Source organism: Elephas maximus, chromosome 9, assembly GCF_024166365.1.
Source record: "Elephas maximus indicus isolate mEleMax1 chromosome 9, mEleMax1 primary haplotype, whole genome shotgun sequence".
Classification (NCBI taxonomy): domain Eukaryota; kingdom Metazoa; phylum Chordata; class Mammalia; order Proboscidea; family Elephantidae; genus Elephas; species Elephas maximus.
Window position 1 is genome coordinate 115,976,203 of NC_064827.1, and position 16,423 is coordinate 115,992,625.

The window sequence follows — 16,423 nt, forward strand, 5'->3', positions numbered from 1 at the left end:
GCCCAGTGCAAGACGTCATTTGATTTCTTGACCGCCGCTTCCATAGTCGTTGATTGTAGATCCAAGTAAAAAGAAATCCTTGACAACTTCAATCTTTTCTCTGTTTATTACGTTGTTTACTTGTCTACTTGTGAGGATTTTTGTTTTCTTTATGTTGCGGTGTAACCCATACTGAAGGCTGAGGTTTTTGATCATCAGTAAGAGCTTCAAGCCCTTTGCTTTCAGCAAGCAAGGTTGTGTTATCTGCATATAGCAGGTTGTTAGTGAGTCTTCCTCCAATTCTGATGCCACATTCTTCCTCAAAGTGTCCAGCTTCTTGGATTATTTGCTCAGCATACAGATTGAATAAGTATGGTGAAAGGATACAACCCTGACACACGTTTCCTGATTTTAAACAACACAGTATCCCTTGTTCTAATTGAATGGCTTCCTCTTGGTCTATGTACAAGTTCCTCATGAACACTTTTAAGTGTTCTGGAATTCCCATTCTTCGCAATGTTGCCCATAACTTGTTATAATCCACACACTTGAATATTTTTGCATAGTCAGTTAAACACAGGTAATCATCTTTCTGGTATTCTCTGCTTTCAGCCCGGGTCCACCTGACATCAGCAGTGATATCCCTCATTCCAAGTCCTCTTCTAAATCCAGCTTGAATTTCTGGCAGTTCCCTGTTGATATATTACTGCAACTGCTTTTGAATTATCATCAGCAAAATTTTACTTGCATGTGATGGGTCACATGCAAGTAAAATTTTGCTGAAGATGTGTTTCTATACAACATCAGTGAGAAATCTGAAAGGATAATTAGGGAAATGATTGCATTTACAATATCATCTAAGAGAATAAAATATCTAGGAATAAATTTAACCAGAGATGTAAAAGACTTAAACAATGAAAATTTTAAACCAGTTCTGGAAGACATTAAAGAAGGCTTAAATAAATGGAAAGATGTTTCATGTTTGTGGATTGGAAGACTTAATATTTTTAAGATGTCAGTACGACTCAAAGCAATCTATAGATTAAACACAGCCCTTATCAATATTCTACCAGGCTTCTTTACAGAAAGGGGAGAATGAATCTTCAAGTTTATATGGAATGTCAGGAGGCCCCAAATAGGCAAAGCAAAGTTAAAAGAGAACAATATAATAGGAGGACTCACTCTTCTGATTTTTAAACATATAATACAGCTACAGTAATCAAAACAGCCTGATACTGGTATAACAATACACACATAGACCAATGGAATAGAATTGGGAGTCTAGAAATAAACCCACATGTCTATTGTCAACTGATTTTTGATAAAAGTTCTAAGTCCATTCAGTGGGGAGAGAAGAGTCTCTTCAATAAATGGTATTGGATTTCGACATGCAGAAAAATGAAACAGGATCCTTACCTCACATTATCCACAAAAACAATTTCAAAATGGATTAAGGACCTAAATGTGAAAACTTAAACCATAAAATTCTTAGAAGAAAATGCAGTAGCAACTCTGTCAGTCCCTGCTTTAAACAACAGATTATCTAATATAGTAAACAAAAACACAAATACAAAAAGATACAATAAATAAATGGGACCTCATAAAATTAAAAATGTTTCTTCATCAAAAGATTTTACCAAAAAAAAAAAAAAAAAGTGAAAAGACAAGCTACTGACTTGGAGAATATCTTCAGAAAAAGAGCCAAAAAGTATGTAAAATTTTGGCTACTTAACTACAAAAGGACAAATAGCCCAATGATAAAATGAGCAAAGGCCAAGGATGAGAAAATAACAAAGAACACACAACCCACTTGCTCAGACATAACCAAATAAAACAAAAGAACAGGACAAAAAAAAAAAAAAAAAAACTACAATCAATAGAGAAAATAATTCCTGAATGTCCTGAATACAGCAGACAAGATAAAAACATCAAAAAACAGGGCAATATGTTTCCAGTATGTGTCCAAAATAAAACACCAGATGACATTCCAATAGAAGAAAAGACACTGGAACTACCTGATAGGGAATTCAAATCTCTAATATTAAGAGCTCCCCAAGAGCTGAAGGCCAAGCACACAAAAATGGGGGAAAAAATAGACAAAATTATAGAAAATACAGACAAAAGCATGGAAAAGACAGACGAAACAATGGCAGAATCCAAGAAAATTATACAGGAACAAAATCCAAAATAAAGTCACAACCAGAAATCATACGAAAACAACAACTAGAAACTCAAAAGACAAACAAGATTTTAATATTGGGGACAGTGCCATAAAAGGTTTGAGGAGCAAGTTTGAAACAATGGCAGACAGGATCAGTGAAACTGAAGACAAATACTTGGATACAACTTTGTTTGAGGAAAAATCAAAGAAAAAAGGGAGAAAAATGAAGAAACCCTGAGAACAATGTGGGATACAATCAAAAGCAAAAATTTGCAAGTGATAGGATTTCCAGAACAGGACAATAAAATGGAAAACACAGACAGAGCCATTGCAGAATTACTGATAGAAAACTTTTCTAATATCCTGAAAGATGAAAAACTGACCATCCAAGAAGTTAGAAGTTAGGACAGACCCCAAAAGAAAATCACCAAGGCATACTGTAATCACACTCGATAAAACCAAAGACAAAGAAAGAATCCCTAGAGCATCTCCAGAAAAATGAAAGTCATATATAGAGGGGAAACAATAAGACTATGCTCTGATTACTTGGCAGAAACCATGCAGGCAAGAAGGCAAGGGTATGACATATATAAAACGTTGGAAGAAAAAAATTGCCAACCAAGAATAATTTAACCTGCAAAACTCTCATTTATATATGATGGTGAAATTAGGACACTTTCAGATAAATAGAAATTAAGACAATATGTAAAAACCAAACCAAACTTACAAGAATTATTACAAGAAGTCCTTCCTTTAGACAACATCAGATGACAGCCTGAATCTAGGACACAAGATTGCAAGAGACAGATACCAACCTAGGTAATGAACTGTCAAGGATAAATCAAAACTAAAAGATTTACAACAGGAAACCAGAGAGATTAATACATAAACGACAACAACATCACCACAATAAAAGAGAATAAATGGTGTAAGTATAGAACTTTCAAATGAGAGGAAGTCAAGGTGATACCAAGTAATAAAAGACTGGTTTAAATTTCGGAAGGTAAGGGTAAATTTCAAGGTAACCACAAAGAAATTTAACAAACCTACTCATCGAAATAGAGAAGAAAAACAAAGTCTCAGTAAACACAAAAGCAAAAGAAATGAAAAGAAAATCCACAACAAAAGGAATTAAGCACAGGAGAGGAAGCAGAAGAAAATGCCAGCACCACAAAAAAAAAAAAAAAAACTATAAAATGACAGCAATAAATTCACACCTATCAATAATTACACGGAATGCAAATGGCATAAATGCACCCATAAAGAGACAGAGAGCGACAGAATGGATAAAAAACAGGGTCCATCAATATGCTGTCTACAAGAGACACATCTTAGAAACATAAATTTATTAAAAATCAAAGGATGGAAAAAATATATCAAGCAAAGAGCCACCAAAAAGGAGCAGGAGTGGCAATACTAATCTCAGATAAAATTGACTTTAAAACAAAGTCCACCATAAAAGACAAAGAAGGGCACTATATAATGATTAAAGAGACAATCCATCATGAAAATATAACCATAATAACTATGCACCCAGTGACAGGGCTCCAAAATACATAAAACAAACTTTAACAGCACTGAAAGCAGAAATTGACAGTTCCACAATAACAGTAGGAGACTTCAACACGCCACTCTCAGTAAAGGACAGAATATCTAGAAAGAAACTCAACAAAGGTAAAGAAGATCTAAAGGCCATGGTCAGACAACTTTGCCTCATAAACATACATAGAACACTCCAGTCAACAGCTACAAAGTACACATTCCTTTCCAATGCTTGTGTAACTTTCTCCAGACTAGACCACATCTTAGGCCACAAAGCAACCCTCAACAAAAATCAAAACATTGAGATGATATTAAGTATCTTCTCTAATCACAACAACATCAAAGTAGAAATCAACAACAGGGAGAGCAAGGAAAAAAGATTAAACACATGGAAACTGAATAACACCCTGCTTAAAAACCACTGTGTAACAGAAGAAATCAAAGGTGGAATCAAAATTCCTACAATCAAACAAGAATGAAAACACATCATACTAAAATCTGTGAGACACAGCAAAGGCAGCGCTCAGAGTTCAATTTATACCAATAAATGCACACATCAAAAAAGAAGAAAGGAACAAAATCAAAATGTTAGTTACACAACTCAAACAAAAATAGAAAGAGAAAAGAAACCCTCAGCCACCAGAAGTGAGACAAAGACCCCACAGTGCTATTTTGAAAAACCTGTTTTCTTTGCTTGGCTTCCTCCCATACAATGTTCTATTAAAAATCCGGTTCTCGAGAGGCAGGGCCAAGATGGCTGACTAGGTAGAAGCTACCCCGGATCCCTCTTGCAACAAAGACTCGGAAAAGCAAGTGAATTGATCACATACATGACAATCTACGAACCCTGACCATCAAACACAGCTCTAAAGAGTTGACCTGAGTGACAGGTGAGTGAAAAGCTGCATCCTGAAGCAGCAACAGCTTCTGGAAGCAGCGTCCAGGGCCACAGCCTTGAGCCCTTGCGGTTCCCTAGTGCAAAGTGGCAGGTTGATTACAGCTTGCTGAGGCGGGGCAGACACAGGGCACAGCCCTAGCCTCTACCCCCCTGGGGTAATCTTGGTAAAGACTCAGCCAGCGCAAGCAGGCTGCACACCAACGGGGATAACGAAAGAACGAGCGACCATGGGGAAGCAGCGAACGTTTTTGGAGTCTGGAGCCAGTGTCCCAGTCAGAAAACCTTGGCGCCAGGCTTTGGACTGGGTGCAGGGGAGCTGAGCACGGCTTCCAGAGATGGTGCAAACATGGAACGCAGGCCTAGCCCCCTGAAGTGACCTCGGGGGAAGCTCACCAAATGCATGCAGGCAGCACACTGACGCGGCTGACAGGAGGAAAAGTCACTGGGAGGCAGCAACTGGTTTTGGAGCCTGAAGTGCGGCGTCCCAGCCCAGCCGGAGAAACTTGGCACTGGGCTTTGGACTGGGAGTGGAGGAGCTGACCACGGCTTCTGAGGCAGCACAAGCACAGGACACATGGGCCTGACCCTCGGGGGCAAACTTGACCAGCCAGAGCACACAGACTACATGACCCTCGGGAATCTCAGATAAAACAGTCATCACCAAGCAAGATAAGTAACTCTGTCTATATTCCTGGGTGCTACTCTCTCCTCTCTATCTGACCCCTCCCCTCCCCTTCCCAGGTGGCTTCATTAACATTGCAATTTCTTGCTCCAGAGAGTGAAGTGCTCTGCGGTTTTTGTTTGTTTGTTTGTTTGTTTCGTCTTTCCCTAACTCATTCTCCTGGCCTGAGAGAAGCAGCTACTAAAAACCTAGGGACCAAAAATCCTTCCTTGAATCCCCGAAATTGGAATAAAAACACAGAACCAGCTCCAGCCAAGCATTTGTGATCCACAGTCTTGGGCTTTCATCCCTACAGGGAACAAGGAGGCTATTATAATGCAAAGGCAATTCTGATAGTGATCTGACTGTAATTGTTTTAGTTGATTACTGGAAAGACAAGTTTTCCAGGTCTGATATCTCTGCATATTCAACAGAGCACTCACTGACCCACAACAGGGAACTGAGGGCTGAAGCTCCACCCAAACCACCTAGCCTCTGTCCAAAGGGGTCTGAGGATAGTGACACCTACAAATCTGTAGAGGTACTTGCATTGGGCACCTAAGGTACAGCTGCAGAGCCCAGCCACCAAAGTGCTTTAGGAATAGAGAAACACCTACCTCACTGGCACTTGGGGGAAAGCTGTCAGCATCCTGCCCCCCCCCCCCAGAGTGTGACCCTCTGCTGCTACTAGAATCTGGTGCACACAACTATCACCACTACTCTTCTAAGTTAATAGGTGACGGTCCAAACCACAGATTTGGTGACCCAAAATCAGACTCTATTCAAGAATAGTGAATGGACTCTTAGGTTTATATATCAGGTAACAGCCCAAACCAGCTAGTAATAGGACATAAGTGATTCAAAGTCTACAACAATCAAGACAGAGCAATCTAGTAGCCCATCTATGTATATTGAAAGAAAACAAAACAAGATAAGACTCAGTGAGAAAATATAGAATAAATCACTACAATATCTTAGAGACGGCTCGGAGAGAGCAGTCAATATCAAACCACATAAAGAAGCAGACCATGATTGCTTCTACAACTCCCCAAATTAAAGAATCAAAATCTTTCCCAAGTGAAGATAAAATCCTGGAATTGCCAGATGCAGAATATAAAAAACTAATTTACAGAATGCTTCAAGACATCAGGGATGACCTCAAAAATGAAATAAGGCCATCTACAGAAAAAGCCAAGGAACACACTGATAAAGCAGTTGAAGAACTCAAAAAGGTTATTCAAGAACATAGTGGAAAAATTAATAAGTTGCAAGAATCCATAGAGAGACAGCATTCAGAAATTCAAAAGATTAACAATAAAATTACAGAATTAGACAATGCAATAGGAAGTCAGAGGAGCAGACTTGAGCAGTTGGAATGCAGAGTGAGAAATCTGGAGGACCAGGGAATTGACACCAATATAGCTGAAAAAAAATCAGATAAAAGAATTAAAAAAAATGAAGAAACCCTAAGAATCATGTGGGACTCTAGCAAGAAGAATAACTTGTGTGTGATTGGAATCTCAGAACAGGGAGGGATATCAGAAAACACAGAGAGAATAGTTGAAGATCTGTTGGCAGAAAACCTCCCTGACATCATGAAAGACGAAAGGATATCTATTCAAGATGCTCATCGAACCCCATTTAAGATTGATCCAAAAAGAAAATCACCAAGACATGTTATCATGAAACTTGCCAAAACCAAAGATAAAGAGAAGAATTTAAAAGCAGCCAGGGATAAAAGAAAGGTCTCCTACAAAGGAGAATCAATAAGAATAAGTTCAGACTACTCAGCAGAAACCATGCAGTAAAGAAGACAATGTGATGACATATATAGAGCACTGAAGGAGAAAAACTGCCAGCCAAAGATCATATATCCAGCAAAACTCTCTCTCAAATATGGAGGTGAAATTAAAATATTTACAGATAAACACAAGCTTAGAGAATTTGCAAAAACCAAACCAAAGCTGCAAGAAGTACTAAAGGAAATTGTTTGGTCAGAAAATCAATAATATCAGATACCAACACAACACAAGGTCACAGAACAGAACATCCTGATATCAACTCAAATAGGGAAATCACAAAAACAAATTCAGATTAATTTTGAAAAGAAAAAAATGCTCAAAACAGGGAATCATTGAAGTCATTATGTAAAAGATCACAATAATCAAAAAGAGGGACTAAATACAGAGGCATAGAACTTCCATATGGAGAGGAAAAAAAGGCAATATAGGATGACACAACTTAGGTTTTTCTTAGAAAAATAAGGGTAAATATTAAGGTAACCACAAAGATGTCTAACAATTCCATAACTCAAAAGAAAAACATAACGACTCAGCAAACATAAATTCAACTACCAAGAAAATGAGGAACACACAGTTTACAAAAAAAAAGTCTCTGCACAAAAAAGTAAGTGGAAAAATGAAAGTGTCAACAACACACACAAAAAGGCATCAAAATGACAGCGCTAAAAAAAAAACACATACTTATCTATAATTACACTGAATGAAAATGGACTAAATGCACCAATAAAGAGACAGAGAGTCTCAGACTGGATAAAGAAACATGATCCATCTATATGCTGCCTACAAGAGACACACCTTAGACTTAGAGACACAAACAAACTAAAACTCAAAGGTTGGAAAAAAATATATCAATCAAAAAAGAGCAAGAGTAGCAATATTAATTTCTGACAAAATAGACTTTAAAATTAAATCCACCACAAAGGATAAAGAAGGACACTACATAATGATTAAAGGGACAATTGACCAGGAAAATATAACCATATTAAATATTTATGTACCCAATGACAGGGCTACAAGATACATACAACAAACTTTAACAGAACTGAAATGTGAGATACACACCTCCACAATTATAGTAGAAGACTTCAACACACCACTTTTGGAGAAGGACAGGACTTGCAGTAAGAAGTTCAATAGAGACACGGAAGACCTAATTGCTACAATGAACGCACTTGACCTCATAGACTTATACAGAACACTCCACCCAACAGCTGCAAAATATACTTTTTTTTTCTAGTGCACATGGAACATTATCTAGAATAGTTCATATATTAGGTCATAAAACAAAACTTTGCAGAATCCAAAACATCGAAACATTACAATGGACCTTCTCAGACCACAAGGCCATAAAAGTGGAAATCAATAACAGACAAATCAGGGAAAAGAAATCAACTACTTGGAAACTGAACAATACCCTGCTGAAAAAAGACTGGGTTATAGAAGGCATTAAGGAGGGAATAAAGAAATTCATAGAATGCAACGAGAATTAAAACGCTTCCTACCAAAACCTCTGGAACACAGCAAAAGCAGTGCTCAGAAGTCAGTTTATATCGATAAATGCACGCATACATGAAGAAGAAAGAGCCGAAATCAGAGAACTGTCCCTACAACTTGAACAAATAGAAACTGAGCAACAAACGAATTCATCAGGCACCAGAAGAAAACAAATAATAAAAATTAGAGCTGAACTAAATGAATTAGAGCACAGAAAAACAATTGAAAGAATTAACAAAACCAAAAGCTGATTCTTTGAAAAAATTAACAAAATTGATAAACCATTGGCCAGCCTGACTAAAGAAATACAGGAAAGGAAACAAATAACCTAAATAAGAAACCAGATGGGCCATATCACAACAGACCCAACTGAAGTTAAAAGAATCATATCAGATTATTATGAAAAATTGTGCTCTAACAAATTTGCAAACCTAGAAGAAATGGATGAATTCCTAGAAAAACACTACCTACCTAAACTAACACAATCAGAAGTAGAACAACTAAATAGACCCATAACAAAAAAAGAGATTGAAACGGTAATCAAAAACTCCCAACAAAAAAAAGTCCTGGCCCAGACAGCTTCACTGCAGAGTTCTACCAAACTTTCAGAGAAGAGTTAACACCACTACTACTAAAGATATTTCAAAGCATAGAAAATGATGAAATATTACCTAACTCATTCTATGAAGCCACCATATCCCTGATACCAAAACCGAGTAAAGACACCACAAAAAAAAATAAAATTACAGACCTGTATCTCTCGTGAACATAGATGCAAAAATCTTCAACAAAATTCTAGCCAATAGAATTCAACAACATATCCACCACGACCAAGTGGGATTTGTACCATGTATGCAAGCTTGGTTTAATATTAGAAAAACCGTTAATGTAACCACCATATAAATAAAACAAAAGACAAAAACCACATGATCTTATCTATGATGCAGAAAAGGCATTTGACAAAGACCAACACCTATTTATGATAAAAACTCTCAGCAAAATAGGAATTGAAGGAAAATTCCTCAACATAATAAAGGGCATCTATGCAAAGCCAACACCCAACATCATTCTAAAAGGAGAGAGCCTGAAAGCATTCCCCTTGAGAACGGGAACCAGACAAGAATGCCCTTTATCACCGCTCTTATTCAACATTGTGCTAGAGGTCCTAGCCAGAGCAATTAGGCTAGACAAAGAAATAAAGGCCATCCGGATTGGCAAGGAAGAAGTAATATTATCTCTATTTGCAGATGACTTGATCTTATACACAGAAAACCCTAAGGAATCCTCCAGAAAACTACTGAAACTAATAGAAGAGTTTGGCAGAGTCTCAGGTTATAAGATAAATATACAAAAATCACTTGGATTCCTCTACATCAACAAAAAGAACATCGAAGAGGAAATCACCAAATCAATACCATTCACAGTAGCCCCCAAGAAGATAAAATACTTAGGAATAAATCTTACCAAAAATGTAAAAGACCTATACAAAGAAAACTACAAAGTGCTAGTGCAAGAAACTAAAAGAGTCCTACATAAGTGGAAAAACATACCTTGCTCATGAATGGGGAGACTTAACATAGTAAAAATACCTATTCTACCAAAAGCCATCTATACATACAATGCACTTCCGATCCAAATTCCAATGACATTTTTTAACGTGATGGAGAAACAAATCACCAACTTCATATGGAACGGAAAGAAGCCTTACAGAAAAAGAAGAAGAAAGTGGGAGGCCTCACTCTACCTGATTTTAGAACCTATTATACAGCCACAGTAGTCAAAACAGCCTGGTACTTGTACAACAGGCATATAGACCAATGGAACAGAATTGAGAACCCAGATATAAATCCATCCACATATGAGCAGCTGATATTTGACAAAGGCCCAGTGTCAGTTAATTGGGGAAAAGATAGTCTTTTTAACAAATGGTGCTGGCATAACTGGATATCCATTTGCAAAAGAATGAAACAGGACCCATACCTCACACCATGCACCAAAACTAACTCCAAGTGGATCAAAGACCTAAACATAAAGACTAAAACGATAAAGATCATGGAAGAAAAAATAGGGACAACCTTAGGAGCCCTAATACAAGGCATAAACAGAATACAAAACATTACTGAAAATGACGAAAAGAAATCTGATAACTTGCAGCTCCTAAAAATCAAACACCTATGCTCATCTAAAGACTTCACCAAAAAAGTAAAAAGACCACCTGCTATTGCGAAAAAATTTTTAGCTATGACATCTCCCACCAGCTCCTGATCTCTAAAATCTATATGATCCTGTTAAAACTCAACCACAAAAAGGCAAACAACCCAATCAAAAAGTGGGCAAAAGATATGAACACGCACTTCACTAAAGAAGATATTCAGGCAGCTAACAGATACATGAGAAAATGCTCTCGATCATTAGCCATTAGAGAAATGCAAATTAAAACTACGATGAGATTCCATCTCACTCCAACAAGGCTGGCATTAATCCAAAAAACGCAAAATAATAAGTGTTGGAGAGGCTGTGGAGAGATTGGAACTCTTATACACTGCTGGTGGGAATGTAAAATGGTACAACCACTTTGGAAATCTTTCTGGCATTTTCTTAAAAAGTTAGAAATAGAACTACCATACAACCCAGAAATCCCACTCCTCGGAATATACCCTAGAGAAATAAGTGCCTTTACACGAACAGATATATGCACACCCATGTTTATTGCAGCACTGTTTACAATAGCAAAAAGCTGGAAGCAACCAAGGTGTCCATCAACGGATGAATGCTTAAATAAATTGTGGTATATTCACGCAATGGAATACTATTCATCAAAAAAGAACAGTGAGGAATCTGTGAAACATTTTATAACATGGAGGAACCTGGAAGGCATTATGCTGAGTGAAATTAGTCAGGTGGAAAAGGACAAATATTGTATAAGACCACTATTAAAAGATCTTGAGAAACAGTATAAACTGAGAAGACCACATTCTTTTGTGGTTAGGAGAGAGGGGAGGGAGGGAGGGTGGGAGAGGGTTATTTACTGATTACATAGTAGATAAGAACTGCTTTAGGTGAAGGGAGCGACAATACTCAATACATGGAAGGTCAGCTTAACTGGACAGGACCAAAAACAAAGAAGTTTTCTGGGTAAACTGAATGCTTCGAAGGTCAGCAGAGCAAGGGCGGGGATTTGAGGACTATGGCTTAAGGGGACTTCTAAGTCAATTGGGAAAATAAATTCTATCATGAAAACATTCTGCCTCCCATTTTGAAGTGTGGTGTCTGGGGTCTTAAATGCTAACAAGCACCCATCTAAGATGCATCAATTAGTCTCAACCCAACTGGATCAAAGGAGAATGAAGAACACCAAGGTCATACCATAATTATGAGCCCAAGAGACAGAAAGGGCCACATGAACTAGAGACTTACATCATCCTGAGACCAGAAGAACTAGATGGTGCCCGGCCACAACCGATGACTGCCCTGACAGGGAGCACAACAAAGAACCCCTGAGGGAGCAGGAGAACAGTGGGATGCAGACCCCAAATTCTCATAAAAAGACCAGGCTTAGTGGTCTGACTGAGACTAGAAGAATCCCAGTGGTCATGGTCCCCAGACGTTCTGTTGGCCCAGGACAGGAACCATTCCCGAAGACAACTCATCAGACATGGAAGGGACTGAACAATGTGTTGGAGAGAGATGCTGATGAAGAGTGAGCTACTTGTATCAGGTGAATACTTGAGAAAGTGTTGGCATCTCCTGTCTGAAGGGGAGATGGGAGTGTAGAGAGGATTAGAAACTGGCAAAACGGTCGTGAAAGGAGAGACTGGAAGGAGGGAGCGGGCTGACTCATTAGGGGGAGAGTAAATGGGAGTATGTAGTAAGGTGTATATAAGTTTATATGTGACAAACTGACTTGATTCGTAAACTTTCACTTAAAGCACAATAAAAATTATTTTAAAAAATCCTGTTTCTTTCATTGGCTTCCTCCACCACAGTGTGGTATTAAAAATCCAATTTCCTTTGCTGGCTTCCTCCCCCTCCAGCTTTGCATTTGAATCCTGCATTTGCTTGGAGGTTATATGTAAACCCCATCGCACCTGCATAGTATGATGTTGCTGACATAAGAATGTTGCTGACATAACCTGTATGAATTGCCTAATGTAAAACCCTTAAAAGTAACTTGTCTGCCCACCCTTAGGGAGTAGTCTTGGTAAGAGCAGCCCTAACTAACTCCTTTTCCTTGTACAATGAAATAAATGTGCCTTTCCTGTTCTCCCAACTTGGTCTCTCATTTATTGTCCAAAATGAGTCATTCCAATCAAGAACATGGGGTTTCCACCAGGTAATATTTCAAAGGAAATAATAAAGATTGGAGCAGAAATAAATTAAATAGAGAATATAAAAACAATAGAAAGAATTAACAAAACCACAAGTTGTTTATTTGAAAGGATCAACAAAATCAAAAAACTATTGGCCGAATTGAAAAAAGAAAAACAGGAGATGATGCAAATAACCCCAAAAAGGGATTAAATGGGGGACATCACAACATGCCCAAGTGAAATAAAAAGGATCATAACAGAGAACCATGAAAAACTATACTGTGACAAATTTGAAAACCTAGAGGAAATGGACAAATTTCTAGAAACACACTACCTACCCAAACTAACACAAACTGATGTTGAAAATCTGAACACATTAATAAAATTAATTAAAAAAAAAAAAGCACTGGTTTCAATGGCTTCACAGGAGAGTTCCACCAAACATTTAGAGAACAGCTTATACCAGTACTACTCAAACTATTTCAGAACATAGAAAAGGAAGTGATGCTTCTAAATTCATTCTATGAATTCAGTATAACCTTGATACCAAAAGCAGGCAAAGATACAAAAAATAAAAAATAAAACTACAGACCAATATCTTTCATTAATAAAGATGCAGAAATTCTCAACAGAATTGTAAGCAATAGAATTTAGCATCATAGCAACAACAAAAAAATAGTACATAACAACCAAGTAGGATTCATACCAGATATACAAGGATGGTTCAACATTTGAAAATCAATCAAAATAATCCACTACATAAATAAAAGAATTACATGATCATCTCAATCAAGGCAGAAAAGGCATTTGACAAAGCCCAATAACAATTCTTGATTAAAAAAAAAAACCCCTCAATAAAATAGGTGTAGAAGGGAAATTCCTCAAGATAATAAAGAGTATCTATACAAAACCAACAGCCAATATCATTCTTAATGTAAAGAGACTGAAAACATTCCCTTTGAGAAAAGCAACAAGACAAAGATGCCCTTTATCACCACTCCTATTTCACATTGTGTTGGAAGTCCTAGTTAGAGCAATAAGCCAAGAAAAAAGAAGTAAAGGGCGTTTGAACTGGTAATGAAGAAGTAAAACTGTCCCTATTTACACAGGATATATTATACATAAAAAAAAAAAACAAGAAAACCCAAAATACTCCATGAGAAAACTACTGAAACTAACAGATTCAGCAGACTAGCAGGACACAAGATTAACATACAAAAATCAGTTGGATTCCTATTCGCCAATGAAAAGAATGACAAGAAGAAACTCATGAAAACAATACCATTTATAATAGCCCCTAAAAAAATAAAATATTCAGGAATAAATCTCTCCAGGGATGTACAAGACCTATACAAAGAAAACTACAAAGCACTACTGCAAGAAACCAAAAAAGATCTACCTAAAAGGAAAAATATACCATGCTCATGGATCGGTAGACTCACAGTTGTGAAAAAGTCAATTTTACCCAAAGCAATCCTACAAATACAATGTAATCCTGATCCAAATACCAACAGCATTCTTTAAAGAGATGGAAAAGCTAATCATTAACTTTATATGGAAAGGAGAGAGGCCCCAGATAAGTAAAGGATTATTGACGAAGAAGGCTAAAATAGGAAGACTCACATTACCTGACCTCAGAACCTACTCTAAAGCTACAGTAGTCAAAACAGCCTGGTACTTGTACAACGACAGATACATTGACCAATGGAAGAGAATTGAGAATCCAGATGTAAATCCATCCACCTATGGTCACCTGATCTTCAACAAGGGCCCAAGGTCCATCAAATGAGGAAAAGACGGCCTTTTCAACAAACGGTGCTGGCAAAACTGGATCTCTGTCTGTAAAAAAAAAAAGAAACAGGACCCATACCTCTCATCATACACAAAAACTAATTCAAAATGTATCAAAGACCTAAATATAAAACCAAAAACTACAAAGATCATAGAAGAAAAAATAGACTCAACATTAGAGAACCTAATACATGGCATTAACAGGATGCAAACCATAACTAACAACACCAGAAGATAAGCTAAATAACTGGAATCTTCAAAAAATTAAACATTTATGCTCATCAAAAGGCTTCACCAAAAGAGTAAAAAGAGAACCTATAGACTGGGAAAAAAATTTTGGCTATGACAAACCCAACAAAGCTCTAATGTCTAAAATCTATAAGAAAATCCAACACCTCTATAACAAAAAGACAATCCAATTAAAAAATGGGCAAAAGAAATGAACAGACATTTCACCAAAGAAGAATTTGAGAGTTTACCGGACACATGAGGAAATGCTCTCGATCACTACCTTAGAGTAATGCAAGTCAAAACCACAATGAGATACCATCTCAACCTGGCATTAATGGCACAAACCAAAAACACAGAAAATAATGAATGTTGGAGAAGCTTTGCAGAGATTGGAACTCTTACGCACCGCTGATGGGAATGCAAAATGGTACAACCATTTTGAAAACTGATGTGCTTCCTTAGAAAGTTAGAAATACCACATGATGCAAGCAATCCCACTCCTAGGAATATATCCTACAGAAATAAGAGCCATCACAAGAATAGACATATGTACACCCATGTTAATTGCAACGTTGCTCACAATAGCAAGATGCCCCTCTACAGATAAATGGATAAACAAGCTATGGCACATATATACAATGGAATCCTACGTAATGATAAAGGACAATGATGAATCTGCAAAGCATCTCACAACATGGATGAATCTGGAGTGCATTATGCTGAGGGAAATAAGTCAATCACAAATGGACAAATATTGTATGAGACCACTACTATAAAAACTCATGAAAAGGTTGACACACAAAAAAAGAAACAATCTTTGATGGTTTTGAGGGAAGGGAGGGGTAGAAATGGAAAAACACTAAACAGACAATAGATAAGTGGTAACTTTAGTGAAGGTCAAGACAGTACACAATAAGGGGGAAGCCAGACCAACTTGTCCAAGGGAAGGTCATGGAAGCTCCATCGACACATCCAAACCACCTGAGGGACAGAATCACTAGGCTGAGGACTGTGGGGACCACAGTCTGGAGGAACATCTAGCTCAATTGGCATAACATAGTTTACAACGAAAATATTCTACATTCTACTTTGGTGTAGTGTCTGGGGTCTTAAAAGCTTGTGAGTGGCCATCTAAGACACTTCACTGGTCTCACCCCATCTGGAGCAAGGGAGAATGAAGAAAACCAAAGACACAAGGGAAAGGTTATTCCAAATGACTGATGGACCACAAGTACTAAAGCCTCCAAGAGACTGAGTCCAGCATTACTAGGTAGTGCGTGGCTAACACCACTGACTGCTCTGACAGTGATTACAATAGAGGTTCCAGACAGAGCTGGAGAAAAATGTACAGTAAAATTCTAACTTACAAAAAAAAGAAAAAAACAGACTTACTGCTCTGACAGACATTGGAAAAACCTCAAGAGTATGGTCCCCAGACACCCTTTCAGCTCAGTAATGAAGTCACTCCTGACATTCACCCTCCAGCCAAAGATTGTTGTTCTTAGGTGCCGTCGAGTTGGTTCTGACTCATAGCGACCCTACGCACAACAGAAC